Here is a 16,510-nt window from a genome sequence, read left to right as displayed (position 1 = left end):
TGTATTTATGTACCCGGTCAACTGGTGCCAGTAAAGTACACAACCAATAGTGCGGGACTGCGGTAATTCCACTTATTTACTGTGCTTACAGCTTGTGTCTTGGGCTTGGCGAGTTTCGGTGATCAGTCGGGAAATGAGAATTTACGCATGTGTTTATGGAGCGAATCGGTCAACAATTTGGATCGAACAGGAGTCTGACGAGAAAACATTTTCATTCTCAGTCACTTTAAACCAGTCTGACAGTAACCGAACGTTAATAGAAAAGTAAAGAGTCTATATGTTTAACTGAACATGCGTATATCCAAGATTTAGAAAATATAACCAGCAAATGAACCGAGGAACACCTGTTTTAAGCTTTTACTGATTATAATCGTGGCAAAAATTAAGAGTAACAAATGAGTTATGACTTCTTCCATGTCCTTAATTTGAGAAGCGAGCGTATTTTACCTTTTAAAAATTGAGACAAACTCAGTTTTTATACTCGGTACTTAGCTGGAGGAGGGGGAGAAGGCCAGAGCGCCAGAACTTGCTCTCCCTTCTCGGAAGAGCATCCGCGGAGAACAAAAACCCAGAACGGCGGCGGCGGCGCAACGGGAGCGGTGCCAGAGCCGCAGTTCCAGCGATTAGAAAATTCGGAACTGTGAGCGGCGGGTTTGCGCTTGCTGTGCCAAGAGACGAGCGACTGCACCGGGAGACACGAGGGAGGAGGGCGACGGCACTGCATGGGCCTGCTAAAGAGCAGATATGGACCATATTGATAGAGCGCAATTTTCATCACAACAGCTCTTCGTTGGCCTCCGTCCCAAAAACCGTCAACACCGGCTCTAATCTCTCAGGCTGTGGGTAATGCTCCGCAGAAAACCGCAAACCGTGCCGGCCAATCTTCCGTAACACCCCTTTCCTCTGCCCCTGCGCTCAGCACCGCGTTTAGTCCCACGCTGCTCCTCACCACTCGAGAGCCTGCAGCGCGACGCCTATCGAGCGAAGCCTCCGAAGGTATGCGGTTCCGATCCCAGAGGTCAAGCAAGGGATATCGTAATCCTCTCCCTAGACAGAAAGGCCCGTGCAAATCCCCACCCCATGACTTGCAGAGGAAGGCCCGCATGGGTCAAGCGGAGGAAGCCAAATGTCACTGGACTTACCCACGTGCCCCTCGCTACAACACTCATTGGAGAGGGGCACCTCATGGACCACCAAAAACCCCGTAGGACTGCAAAAACCCAGCAACAACCGCTATGCGCGTACCGGCTGCCAGGGAGGAAGGTACTTTACTACGAATGAGCATCTCAAACCAGATGCTCCGGTTTCCTCCCACAACCCGACGACACGTTTTGCGTTAACCGGCGTCTCCAAATTACCGAATGTGGATGAGTGAGTGACGGCTCTGCGATGAAATGCGTGGCGTGTCCAGGATCTACCCTGCCTCACACTGGACTTCTAGAATGGCCTCTGGAGCACGGCAGCCCTGAATAAGGGAGGTGTGGCATTACTGCCAACAGATGGATGGATATATGAAGGTCTGTTTTGCATACAAAATCTGTTCTGCTCTTTTCTGTTATTATAAAGCGATGGTGATCTGGCAGCAAAGACTCACAACCTGCAGCAGCCTGAGCCAGAGGTACAACGTACTGCGGCCATCACTCTTCCCTCAGCGCCTCGCAGGATTTCCCTACACCAAACTGGGTCACGCTTCCCCGCACGGAGTCCCCGTCACGGACTCTGAAGTCGCAGCACCCTTTGCAGAGGTGCTGTGGAACAAGTTGTCACGTTGACTGTCGAATGGCAGTAGCCAAAGAGGAGCTGACATGGGTATGTGAGCAATGTCCCTTCCGGTAGCGACAGACGAACGTTTGGCACATGTCAGATGGTAAAAGTGCTGGAAGAGTCCTTCGCCCACGACATTCCAAATGCAAGGCATCAGCTTGCAGATGGCATAATGATACGCTTTGCTCCGAGGACCTGGAGGGGGGGAAAAAAAAAAAAAAAAAAAACCAACTCTCCCCAACAGACACACACAGGCACACTGATTATGTATGAGCAAGCAGAATCTACATATCGCAAAAATCACGCCAGCTAAGAAACGGTAATTCACCGTGCGGTCAAGGGAGTGCATTTCGACGACGTGAGCCAAAACACGTCAGTTTAAATTCCCCTTTACTGACATACACACGTGCGCTAAGAAATTCCCACCCTGCCAAAGCAGCCGCACTCGTAGCGCAGCCCCTGTCAGCGATGTGGTAAGCGAGCAGAGCCAAGTAACCATGATGACAGCACAAGTATGTGGAACATAGTGCTGCTGTAAGGCCTGCCGAAGTACCACTTAGATCCTTCCATCAGGTTCTGATGTCGCATTGGAGTGAAATCGCTGAGGGCAGTTTGAGATCAAGGCCGGACAAGACAACAGGGAGACGCTGGAAATCCCTAAAGCAACTCCAGCTTCCAGGTCCCAGTAAGGTAGACCGGTTTACTGTGCAGCTGTTATTTTATACAATACTCGGAGGAATGCCAAGAAGGATTAAGATAAAGCCTCAAGGATCGTTTTCAAATATACCCTTAATGTCTTAATATACGAGTATTTCATTTACATTTATTCGCTTAGCTGATACTTTTCTCCAAAGCGACTTACAATGTTAAGGTACTTGACAGTTATTTATACAGCTGAGTAATTTTACTGGAATGATTTAGGGTAAGTACCTTGCTCAAGAGTATTACAGCTGGAGGTAGGATTCAAACCTGCAACCTTTGGGTCCAAAGGCAGCGGCTCTAACCACTGTGCTACCAGCTGTCCCATTTCATAATCTGCCCTTGCAATCAAAAAATCTGGATTCAAATCCCTGCTCTTGAACAACATACCTAAATGGTCAGATTAATTAAAAAAAAAAAAACAGAAAAAAGAAGTTACCCAGCTAAAGGTATACAGATTTCACAGCACAACACGGACTCCTCCATAAAAAAGGGGAGGAGCGATACCTACACATTTGCCCAGATCAAGTCTATCTGTGGGATGTGTCCAACTTATCAGCATCTACACTTTAAAAAAAAGTTTCCATGCAGCTCTGTTTGCACACAAAGTGCAAACAATGGACTGCCTAAGGGAGAAGCTTTGAAAAGACAAGGAAGCCTTCTGCTTTAAGGCTTCATCACTGCTGTACGGCAGGAAATGCGTTTTACCCCTAATTTTTACTGGGTCAGCTAATTAACAGACACTCGACATCTTGAAACAGATGGTCTCAAACGGCACGCAAATATTAAAGGCTTTTTACAAATATAATCTGGTTTATTACAACGCAAAAAAAATAGGCAGCAGAATTTAATTAAACTGCGTAAACCCAATCAAGCTTACTGGTACTAAATGTGAAGGGAAAAGCTGAAATGAACAGTGAAGAACTTATATATAAATACTATATAGCGACAGCATAGCACAGTGCTTAGAGCTGTTGCCTTTAGACCCAAAAGTTGCAGGTTTGAGTCTCACCTCCAGCTATAGTACCCATGAGCAAGGTACTTACCCTAAATTGCTCCAGTAAAAATTACCCAGCTGTATAAATGGATAAATAATTGTAAGTAGCTTTGGGGAAAAGCGACAGCTGAAAGTAGTAATGTAAATGCTAAACTCAATCCCCAGCTCTACTACTCATTCCAGAGCACAGCCTCACAGCACAGAGGTCACCCTGAGAGTTGGGATCGCGTCTGGATCGCTGCACGGGGTCCGAGCTCCCATCCAGGCTATGATCAGTTGCATCCCATTATGGTACTTTACAAAGAGGCAAAATCCAGCAGGAGCTTTGCAGACGCAATTTAGCCGAAGGATTTTGCCTTTAAGCAAACAGTGGGACTTCCTCTCTCTGTGCCTGACTTCAGTTGTGTTGAACGCACAGGGACTCGTGGGTAAACAGAAGCAACACGCCCAGGCTCCGGTGTACTTTCGCCATTGTTTTATGGCACAACAACAGGCACCGGCCCAATTTCCGTCTGCTCCAAGGAAACGGATTAGCATCGAGGCAACAGAGGCCGAAGCCTGCGCCGGTGACATTCCCCAAGTGGAGTTTCTCCCTCTCTGCCAAAGGCACAAAGACGCATCCCGGATGACCCTTGACCTGACACACCCTAGGAACAAAAGGAACTGGAACTTACCTTCTGCACTTCCTCCACTACGATGGCGCTGTGACCTTTGCGCTTGGGAGCTGGTTCTCCCACCTAAACGCAAGGCCTAGCGGCGCAGAGCGGCACAGAACGGCGCACAGCGGAGCCGGACACATCGGAGCTACGGCCTCGGATTTGATCCCACCCAACACCCCACTTCAGGCTGACCATAATGTAATGCTGAGAACACAGCTTTTTAGGATTTTAGTGTTATTTAAATTTATTCACTTCTCTATACCTTTGTCAAAGGCAAGTTTGGTTAACACAGTAAGCTATAATTTACTTTTCATAATTTAGCTGACGCAGCTTTCGGTTACTTACAACTATTCACAAACTTATACAGCTAAGTAATGTTTTAATGAAGCAATTCAGGGTTGAGTACCTTGAACAAGGGTGCTGGAGAAGGAGGTGGGACTCAAACCTACGACCTCTGAGTGCACACGTGGGAGCTGGAACCACTATGATACCGGGTGTCTACTTTTTGGCTGAAGCTTTTCTACAAAGCACCTTAGAATTTTAAATGCATTGGAGTGACTTGCCCACTTGTAAAGAAGGGTAATTTTTGCTGAAGCAATTCAGGGTAAGCACTAACATTTCAGGAAGAGAGGGGTAAACTGAATGAGTTCATTGGGGTCCTTCCAAAGGTGACGCTACTACACCAGGTCCTTTACCCATTTATACAGCTGGACAAATTTTACTGTAGCAATTCAGGGTAAGTACTTTGGCCAAGGGCATTACAGCCCTAGTGGGATTTGAATCTGAGCCTTTCAACTGGAAGGTTTCGGCTACCACTTCCCTTGTATTCTCCTACATGAGTTCAAGACTACATAGTAGATTAGATTTGGACAAAACAAATAGTTTCCAGCTAAATGTATTCTGACAAAATTAAAAGTGTGCTTTCTTGTCATAAACAATAAAAAGTTATGAATAAATAAAATGGATCTCCGAGGCAATGACTCCCTGGAACCTCTTCATCTGGCTCAACCTACAGTCCAGTAATGGAGCTCCAAAGATGTATGTGAACTAAATTTTCATTACACTTTCTTCAGCGAGCAATCCATTAGTATATTCAATTGTGTATTTTCTCCCTGTAAAAATGTCAGTGCTTGCAGTGACTTGTCTCCACCACTTTCTGGCTAACTTCACCACTTCTTATTTCAAGTGAAGACCTGCCCAAAGTACTGCACTGGAAAATGACATCACAAATCATATCTTTTTGCAATGAAAAACCAATTCAAGTAGACAAAAAAGAGAATAAGCTAAATGGAGACTAACAGTGAAAAGGCACTGAAACTGATCAAACAAAAATATAAAATACCAAAATACAGCAATCCCTCAATTTATGAAATTAATCTGTTCCTGAAAACGGTCTGGATACCAACATTTTATACCAAAGGCCTATTTCCCTACTTTAAATGGGATAAGTAATGTTTTCCCAGTCAATGTGTTCAAATCTGAAAATTCCAAACCAATTTCCCCCAAAATGTCACTAAAACACTTAACTATAAACTTATGTCAGCACGTTACAGAATACTTAAATTACCTAACAAACACACACTTGGGGTTATTAATGTGCATCTTTTTAAGGTGCAGATTTTGGAAACGAATTCTACATTCCTTACATCCAGCAGACAACAACAAACATTCAGTAATGAAATTCACGTTTAAAAGAAACTGCTTAAAATAAGCAGTGAACCGATACTATACTCTCCCAAAGAAGAACAGTTCATTTTGAGTTGTGCTGGCTGGACGAAGCTTGGCAGTCATTCTTGCACTGCCACTGCACAAACACAAAGCATCAATACAAAGTAAATGAGACAGGAAACCAACAGGAAAATGCTGATGGTACACTAGTGCCAACTACAGTATATTACTGCACTTCCGCTTCACTCTCAAATTTTTTAAAATTTTTATTTATGTAGCAGTTCAGATAAAATTTCCCTACACTGATTTTTTGTTCTGGAAATGAAAAATGGGTTATCAAAAGTCAAGAGCTGGTATACCAAAACTGTGAACAAGTTTGTAAATTGAGGGACATCTGTACAACAAAGACAAGACTTGGACAAGTTCATGAGGTGTACCTAGATCTAATAGTTGGCATGGGTAAAGATACCATCAAATCTGAGTCCATCAGATAACAAGTAGGCACTTTATACTTTACCTCTCTGCTCTTTTTCATGGACTCACCAAATACCAAAGCTGGTCTTGTTCATGCAGAAGTAGCAACCAGAACAACAATGGTGAAAGTTAAGCACATGACAAGAAAGGCTGTTGGTTTGAAGTCTCAAAAGTGATCCTGTCATTTCTCCTTTGTGAAAGGTAAGCAAACAAATACTTAAAATCAGCTGCATGTACATGGAGCAGCAGGTGGTGTACCTGTCCACTTTGCAATTGAAAGACTCGGGTTCAGAATCTCCTGCTGTAATATCCTTGATGAAGGTATGCACTCTAAAGTTGCTCAAAAATACAGTACTGTATAAGTAGATAAATCATTGAGAGAAGCTATCTCCCCCCCAACCAAAGTACTACTCTAAGCCAGACAGGGAAAATTAGCTACCTAAATCAATAAATCAGTAAAAATGGCAGTGAAAAACAAGTTTGTTAGATATGTATGACTTAACAGCTGCCTCATCCACATTCACCCATGCTACTTCCGAGTTTCCTTCCCAACACAGGAAACATAAATGACAAAAATGAATATCGTTGCTCTGCACAAAAAAAAAAAGAAAAAAAAAAAGAGCTTTCTGGGATACTACATGAACTGCTGCCAAGGTTCACCCCTTCACAGCATACATGGAAATAAGCCTGTGCACACCCCCCACCCGCTGTTCTTTTTCCACTGAGCATGTCTGTTTCAGTGAGGAAGGAAGAAACTCCACTCATCCAGGAAAAACAAAACATGGCAAAACCAAACCATAAAGAAGTGAACTTTAACTTTACAGGGAAACAAACGCTTTTATTAGTACAGAAAACTGATTTTTTTTCTGTGTGCTTAACCCAGTTCTTAGAATTTTGTGAGCATGTAGAGGAATATATATTTAACCCCTCTCGCAACCTCCCAGCTACAAAAACTGAATGAGTAAAAACTGCAGGTTTCTTTTCTGGATCAGGAAAGCCCCTCTCATGGTTTCAATTTCCTGAAAATTAACAGTAATTTACTGATTTTTTGGAGCGTTGAAGGAAAATTTAAAATGCCTTTCATTCATCATTTCGACAAAAGAAAATATGGATTGATAAAAGGTACCTACTTAAATATCAGCCAGATCACAAACTTGGTGCAACAGAATTCCAACACTTCACATTTATGTTTCTCATCAGAACTAAGTGCCACTGTCTGGTGAATTATAAAGAAAGTTCTTTGTGGGAAGATCAATTAGCCCAAGTTAGTGTACGAGTTCCAACTGTACAACCACCTGTAACCAAATTAAAGTTATATATTTAAAAAAGCACAATGACTGAATGAAGAACAGCAAAGTCAATGTAATAACTTGTGTCATTGCCATTTTTAGTGTTCAGGCTCACAAGTTTGAGGCTCATAAATGGTTTCAATTTCGCATGTGCCGATTAAAGTTGAACTTGAATGCGTTTAATATCTACATTTGAACAAAAGGAAAAGACCCTTACTCGACATATCCCTTTATTTACACAGATGTTCCACACTTTGCACAACCAACATTTCCAGAAACCAAAAACAAAACTAATTTTACAAAAAATACAACATGAATTAGAAGTGAAAAATGATTTTAATCTAAAAAGACTCGGAAAACTCAGAGTACATAATGGAACAATAAATCTGAACTTAAAGAAAAGCAGTGAAAAACCTGGAATTTCAAGTTTTGACAAGCAGTCCTTTTTTTCTTTAGCGAAAGACCAAAAAAAATGGCAGGATATCTCCAAAAATACCCACATTCATCACAAAACAAAAGGTGTAACAAACCCATGCCATCAGTGGTCTCCCCATCCCATGGACTTTGGGGAACCGCCTGCCGGAGCTACCCAAAGCTAGAAAAAGGGAAAGAGAAAGATGAAGGTTCTACACTGGCTACGTGACACATTACACATTGACCCAGGACACAAAAGACATGTTGCCTTTGAAACCTGAGAGTCAAACACCAGAGGGACAGACATTCTCCCTTTTTCTTGAGTTCATCAACAAAACTTGACTGCATGCTAAGGTTGCATATTTGTGCCAAAAGATGTATTAAGTCATAAAAACCTGTAATAAAACAAAAAGGTGGATGCAGCCTACAGAAATAAACCATAAGGCATTCAACCTGGCTTCAGTGTCCATTTCGTACCACCTTATGAGAAAGATCTACACACAAAAATCAGAGTTCAGTTCCCTTGTCTCATTTAACCCTGCACCACCTCCCTCCTTTAACTAGTCGAAAATGCAGCATCCGAGACTGTCAACGACTCAAGAAAAATAGTAATATTACTCCCAGTTTTGCTCCCTGCATTGACTACAGGTCCTGTACAGGTATAACTACAAGTAGTATAATATACTATAATCACGCTAAAGACTACGGTCCCAGCTGCCCCTAATAAATTATATATAAGTAGTCAACACCCTCCTTCACTGCTTTTCTTGGTTCAGCTCTCTTCAAGATATTCAATGGACTAATAAACCATACATTTTCGCTCTGGAAACATTTACATCTAATTCCAACATCATATCCTTGCTTGAACCTTCACTAACAGATACCCACATCCATCGGCCCCGCATCTTTTCCAAACCAGGTTCCTGATTTTGTATTTTAATCGTACGTTTTCGAGCTGCTGTAACAAAAAAACAGCCTAAGAAGAGCGGGGACCATCGACGGGGCATTTTGAAACCATCGACAGTATTAGAAGCCCTCACAAAAAGCTGGAGCTGGCCCAGCCCCCACAGACTCTGGCAGTGCTAATCGCCAAGCTGTTAGCGTCCTCTCACTACGGCAGGATTAGCGCACCAGAGGAAGCATCATTGCACAGGACACGTAGCTTAACCACTGCCGTCATCCATTGACGTGCAGATAACGTCCCAGACACACATGCACACAGCTGGCAAGCTGGCCCATGTACCAACCCAAGGGGGTCGCAGACACCCCTCTGAAGACAAATAGGAAAATGTCTTAACTTTGCAGAACAAGCTGACACCAATGTGTCTCTTTTCACACTGCTGTAAGTTTTATTTATACTTTATTTTCATATTTAAATCATACTGCTGTCAAATTGTAGTAAATTACTTCAGGTTAAGTACAATGCTGTAGGGCACAACGGCAAAGTCCCTCCCACACTCAATGTGCCACCCACACACAGTGCTGGAACATCACCAGGTCACTCCTCTGCTCTGGCACAGCCTGAAGTTGCATCAGTTTACTGAACAAGTCTGCTTAAGGGCAAGCCTCAACGTTTCTCCCTCCTGCAGCGTGCCCTGTAGAACGTGGCGGTACACCGAAAGCAGGAGACCACGTGGTCGTTCGAGTCACGGTATAAATATCTGGATCCTTTTCTCCTTGTCCCTGTTAAAACCTTTTGAAAAGTTAGGACTCAAGCAAGGTGGCCGAGCCAAATGCAAACACCTCCAATCTGGTACCAAATGGTAGACTCGTTAGGGAACAAACGGTTGCCAGTTCAGATGCAAGGACAAATCTGACTTACGGTATGCTGAACAGACAACAGTACAAACACGCTGTCCTGGAGACTTCATAAAAAGCACCTGCGACAGATCTAAATAAAACAAATTAAAAAGATTTCATTAATTTTCAGGTGTGTCATTATTTAGGCATATCTTAAAATCTAAACCTGTATGCAATAAATGGCTGCATGAATCATGTTTCCTGCCTCCATTCTGATTCCTCCCACCTGCAGTCAACCAGTTGCACAATTTCACCTGACTTGCTTATCAGGCACATTCATTCAAATGACTTGCAAAAGCTCACTTACATTAAGAGTCTTTCTCCATGTTACAACTTAACATCCACCTTAGCAGGATTCCAGAAGCACAACCTGTTGGCTGCAAGGACAGTTGATAAACCAGAAACTCAAGGACAAACGTGGGAGCCAGTAGACCTGAACCACGTAGAACACCTTAAGGTCCATGTTACTATAAAGCCTTAAAACACTGGACCAAGGCTTTAGAGTTTCTAATAACACTGACAAAGAAGGGTGGTACTGCCCACGTATTGTCCTCACTTTCCTTCTACTAGGTATAAAAGGTGTAAATAAACCACATCCATGTCCCAAATAGCACAACTAAAAAGGAAGTTACAAAATGACACTGGTAGAAGCATCGCTGAGGATTTGAATTGTGAACTGCTCACTAGTCCTTGGACCAAGTTATGTGATAAGTAGTGGATGATCAATGCATGTCAGTGAGGGGGTCACTTTCTACATTTAAAAATGTAACTGTTAGAGAAAGTCATGAGAGAAAGCTCCTTCATTCAAACATTTCTATAAACTAACACCAAATACTAGACGAAAACGAAGACAAGCCATCTTACTCAACCTTAAGTCTTAGTGAGATCTCTCGACCTACATCCATTAAATGGAACCTCTTCCTGGAACCCCTGCTGACTTTCTTAGTTTACTCAACCGCTACAATCACTTCTACAGGGTAGGGTTTCCCTTCATCTCACAGCTATGAGAGGAAGAAGGAAACCCATAAAGCTTCAAGCCACCGTGACATATCAGCCATGCCTTGGGCGTTTACTTTCCCGGCACGCTCTTCTCATACCTTACCCAGCATCTACTGTTGACGGCCACCTGAACATCTAAGGAGCAAGCACTGCCATTTAGGCACTGACATCTCACACCTTATTCTGGTAGTGGACAAAGAAAAGCCAAAGCAAATTATTTACAGCCCTCTGGAATCTTAAAACTCTCCTGCGTTCTTCACAGGAAAGACACTGCAGATCTGACCTCTTCGTCAAGCCTGATGCGCCTGAACTCGGAGAAGATGGGACAAACATGAGGAATTGAACTGAATGAGGAAACGTGATGAACAAGCAGGCTTCTTGTCTTATAGAGCATGTTTGGCTCAGGTCCCGTGTGGAGTTCTGTGGCCCAAACTCACAGAACTTCTTAGAGGAATTGGGGTGGGGGGGTGTCACCTAAAAAAATCGGACGAGAAGTTGAAGGAGAACCGTAGAAACAGATAATCATCATGTTAGGAGATGTCTCAAAAGTAAACTAAATTTAAAATGGAAATGTCGGAAATGAGACCAACCAGGGTGACATTTTGAAATGTTTGGGTAATTCACACCGAAATAAGAGCAAAAGATTCGAGGTCCTTCAGCTTCATCGCTTTTTGGTGGAGGAGGTACATTTTTTTTTTCCAGGAGATGAAAGGCTCCCCGAACAGCTGCTTCCCCACGGCACGAGGAGCGCACCGAGCAGCAGCGCGGGAAGCTTGCAGCCCCTTAGCGCGTGCCTCGAAGGAATAAGCCTCAATATGTGGCAATTATCGCCTTTAATAACTTACTTATTGCCGTAAACAGTAAGTTGACGGTTTTTTAAAAAAAAAAAAAAAAAAATTCCTCAGCGTAAATGTTACGCCAAGATAATAGCATTCGAGCTAAACGAGGCGATCCTCTCGGGAACGGCCACCCAGGCGCGTGCTGTGGGACGTCCGCGAGCAACCTCGCGACTTAAGAGAGCGCACGCGAAAGACGTTTTCAAACCGCTACGGCGTTACAACACCGCACGCGCCCCCGATTCGGGCTCCGCGCACAGGCCCTCCGAACCCCAACAGTTCCACACTTTTACGATTTTACAATCCGCAGTAAAGCACTCTCCAATTAGGAAAATAACAATCACAATTTATATTACTGTTGTAACTGTGTCAACTTTACCTGTGGAAGACCCCCGTCCTCAGCTGCACGCGCCGCTCCCTCCTGCGCGCCTGCTGCTCTCTCTCCCCTCACGCGGCGGTACTACTTCTCGGCCTCGGTAAGCTGGTGGCGCCGCGGTCGTTATTTCCAACTTGGAATCACAGTCTCTGCCATGTCGGCGAAGTCCGGTAGAACAAAACACCGCGCCGGGGCGCACAAAGTGGGCCGATGAAGAGCACCGGCCCGGGGCGGGCTACACAATGGAAACAAAAATGTCAACGAAATAAGAGCGCCACTAACAATAGCCCGGCATGGGGGAGAAAAGCTGAGCCCGCACAACAAAAGGCGAAAATGACTCCCAGTTCCTGTGCGCGTCCACCCCGTGCGCGTCCTCGCCCCCGAACTTAGGAGCCGTCCGACAACATGGCCGCCCGCCTTCCTGCCTTCCAGGGGGAAAGAACAGCTGGAGACGGGGGCAGGAGAAGCGATAGCAGCTCGCAGGTGGAGCGGCCACCCCGCTCTCCAGCTTTCGGGTCCCTGCAAAAAAAAAAATTAAATAAATCGCAACTAATAAATAATAAAAAGTAAATCACGGCGAGAGACGTTCCAGACGTGTTAAAACTGCGCTCCGCCGCTCATTAAAGCAATTTCTCGCGTTTATGTTGTAAAATGATTTGCTGCCCTCTAGTTTCACTGAAGGGAACCTCGACAAAGTAATAATAACGATAATAATAAACAGAGGAGTGAGCGACTAGAGCTCGACCGGACACGAGTCAATGCGCGGTCACGCTGCCTCGGGTGCTGTGTTGTGGTTTCAAAACACGGATTTAAGTCCACAGCACTGAAAAATGCAGGTCCCAAGAGCACAGCATATCGCCACCTATAAGAAAGAGAGAGAGAAAGATACTTTACGCCGTTGTTATTGTTATTATTATTATTATTATTTTTATTATTATTATTAACGAGCATAGTTGACATCGAAGTATGTTTGAAACTCGGTTTGTTCGTAACTCTAAAGTCACTTTTTCACTAAGTTACAATCAATAAAAGCTAAGCAACGCATATTTCTTTGCACTTATTAACAGGTTAGACACTATAAAAAAAAACATACGACACAGCTGTTATAAAACTGTACCACTTCTGTCCCTCAGTGATCAAAAACTGCTTGTCACAGTGTCCAGAGCCTATGCTGGACACATAGGGTGTGAGGCAGGGTATGCAACAAACACATTTTACAAAATAGAAAAGTGATGAAAATGCAGCTATAAATTTTAAATGTTTTTATTTCAGAATATGTCTTCTTCTTCTTCTTCTTATTATTATTATTATTATATACTGGCTACTCCTGTTACAACCATTTAGATAACAAGGAAAATAACAATTTATCTGATCTTTTTGTACAAGGAGATTTACAGTGTCCAGATATTGCAGAGCCACCAGAGAACAATCACTCTTCTGTCCAGTTCCTCCCATACAGATGCTGTCCAGGTTGCCTAGGTGTACTCAAACTTTTTACTTGAACTGTTTATTAAAAACACACAATTTTCTTTATGAAAAATAGACAGTTAAAATAATTTTTGCACCCAACCTTTTGAGGCGGCAGACCGACAAAAGAAAAAACCTTTGGTTACCACATTTAACAGCTAAGTACATGTAAAGTGAACTCGGTTCCATAAGGAATGTATGAAATACAATATGTTGCTGCATGAGTTCTGTTTTTCCTACCAAAGTGTTCCTATGTATCTCCCTTCCTTGTCTCTCTGCACTTGTTTCCTGTAGCTGCTCGAATCAAGTTCAGCGCTGTGATTACGACCTACGGGACCGTCAACGGATCTGCTCCCTGATGTCTACAGGACCTGAATACTCACTATACTCCAACCACACTGCTATGCGCCTCCACCTCTAGCCGCTCCAATGTGGGGGTAATGATCACCCTCTGCCCCTCGGAACTACTGAATCCCACTCAGAATTCAAGAAAATAAAGCACATCTCTTTTAGTCCCATTCCTCTCCTGATTTCCTATCTGCTCCATCAACCTTTACTGCAATACCTGTAAAAAAGATCCCTATCAACTCCGTACGCAGCTACTCGTGTGATGTGTGCTTTTTAAGAAGTGCTATTGGACTAAGTGGCTGAACTTTGAGAACTGTGTCTGCACCTCCATCTTTTGTGGATGCACATTTTTTAATTATGAGTTGTACGTCCCTTTGGAGGAAAGCACATGCAAAATGAATAAATGTAAATTTAAATGTGGGAAAGTTTGTCTTTGACCTGCAGAATTCTGGAGAAGCTGGACCTGGACATGCGGGAGAGTTTGTTGACAGTCGTCTCCACCAGGACACCGTGAGCAGGGAAAGGAGAGGAGATGCTGAGCAGATAAGGATGCCATGACAGCAAACAATGTTGAGATGAAAACTACTGCATTCCACGGCACTGATTAGGATTTATCTGCAAAACACCCACATATTCCTTTTGAACTTCTTGACGGCGATATCATGTTATGAGGACCTACCTAGATGAAGAATTTTGGTGCATTAGTTTCAAATCCTATTAGACAACAGCCTACTCATCAATTCTGGAGAAAGGTTTAATGCCTCCCTTGAGTGGACATATTGAAAGCATGGTGATATATACAGTAATTAATTAGTTTTTGACCTGATAATTAGAGGAAGAGGATTTAAAGGTGGAAATCAGAGTACAAGCTTCCAGAAAGATCACAGTGATAGTCAGGAGCTGCCACCTACTGTAAAAATAGTGTAAACACAACACAGGAGAAGCAATTTAAACTCTAACCTCTCTGAGTCCTGGTGATGATGTTGAATATTATTATTAATAATAATACTTTACATTTATTCATTTAGCTGATGCTTTTCTCCAGAGCAACTTACAGTGTTGAGCTACTTAAAATTACCCATTTATACAGCTGGGTAATTTTTACTGTAGCAATCCTTGCTCAAGGGTACTACAGCTGGAGGTGAGAGTCAAACCTGCAACCTTTCTGTCCAAAGACAGCAGCTTCAACCACTGAGCTACCAGTTGCCCCAAAACAACAACAACAACAACAACAACAACAACAACAACAACAACAACAACAACAACAACAACAACAACAACAACAACAACAGTGAATATGTCGTTATTATGCATCAATCAGTGAATCAAAGAAATCTGCCTTTAGAGCCTCAAGGATCAATATTTGCAGCATCCCTGGTGCAGTTTACTGTATGTTTCACATAATATTTTCCAAAACATGAGTTAAGTGTAGAGGGGGGCGCAGTGGCGCAGTGGGTTGGACTGGGTCTTGCTCTCCAGTGGGTCTGGGGTTTGAGTCCCACTTGCGGTGCCTTGCGACGGACTGGCGTTCCGTCCTGGGTGTGTCCCCTCCCCCTCAAGCCTTACGCCCTGAGTTGCTGGGTTAGGCTCTGGTTCCCCGCGACCCCATATGAGACAAGCAGTTCGGAAAGTATGTGTGTGTGTGTGTGTGTCTGTGTGTGTGTAAGTTGAGTGTGACGATTTTTTTCTGGTAGCACAATACAAGGGGTTATCATACTGTCAAAATATTTTGTTAATTCATGTCATTTGTTTGTCCACAAGGGGGTGTGGTGGCGCAGTGGGTTGGACCGGGTCCTGCTCTCTAGTGGGTCTGGGGTTCGAGTCCCGCTTGGGGTGCCTTGCGGCGGACTGACGTCCCGTCCTGGGTGTGTCCCCTTCCCCCTCCGGCCTTACGCCCTGTGTTGCCGCGTAGGCTCCGGTTCCCCGTGACCCCGTATGGGACAAGCGGTTCTGAAAATGTGTGTGTGTGTGTGTTTGTCCACACTTACATAATATTTTGAAAACTGTTTGGATTTTTTTATTACTGCATTATTTGATTACCTAATAGATGTTTCTCCCACAGTTTAATAAACTCCAGTGATGTAACAAATGTTACACCTTGAACCTTATTTCTTATGTCTTGTTTCACTTACTGTCCTGTTTTTCATCTTATGCCTTTTGCAAAATTCACTTGGAGGTCCTTTCAGGAAAATTGCTGATGCTGAATGACTCCTATTAAGGCTTTTTGAAGCACATTCCATGTAAGAAGTAAACATTAATACTTTTTGTTTAGCAGGATTGTTCCTCTTGCAGACTTCTCGTGTGCGTGTGACAGAGATTGGCTTTTTTTGTGTGTTACGTGTACACCCAGCAGGGCCAACTGGGGTACATCACTCAGCTTTACTGCCTTACACAGGAGGTCCACATTCCAAATGTACACACAACATTGCACCTGTATGTAAGATGCACAGTGTGTGTTACCTCCGTTACCATCCACTATTCCTTTATTAATAATGTCTCTATAAATATTAGTGTGAACACAGTTCACACACACACAGTATTACACTAGTGTGTTAGTCTTGGCCTCATTTGGGATTCAGGATACACACACACCATCACAGACTGCAGCTCTCGTCGTGAATGGAATACAGACCTGAATGAACTAATATATCAAGTTCTTTTCATGCACTTTAAACACTTCTTTCTGCTTCTTCAATAATAAAACTAATAAATTTCTCTTT

The 16,510-nt window shown here is 43.4% G+C and overlaps 1 protein-coding gene across 1 annotated transcript in view; it reads right to left on the bottom strand.

The window, feature by feature from the left end:
- yes1 (YES proto-oncogene 1, Src family tyrosine kinase) overlaps nt 1–12,628 on the bottom strand; it is a 33,983-nt gene extending 21,355 nt beyond the window's left edge. The window contains exon 1 of the mRNA XM_018756845.2: nt 11,979–12,628. The gene's annotated coding sequence lies outside the window, so the exon portion shown is untranslated. The remainder of the gene's footprint in view (nt 1–11,978) is intronic.
- Nucleotides 12,629–16,510: the final 3,882 nt, after the last annotated feature.

The sequence above is a fragment of the Scleropages formosus genome, chromosome 9, assembly GCF_900964775.1.
Source record: "Scleropages formosus chromosome 9, fSclFor1.1, whole genome shotgun sequence".
NCBI lineage: Eukaryota > Metazoa > Chordata > Actinopteri > Osteoglossiformes > Osteoglossidae > Scleropages > Scleropages formosus.
Note: the sequence above shows the minus strand (reverse complement) of the source record. Positions and strands in the feature narration are given on the sequence as shown.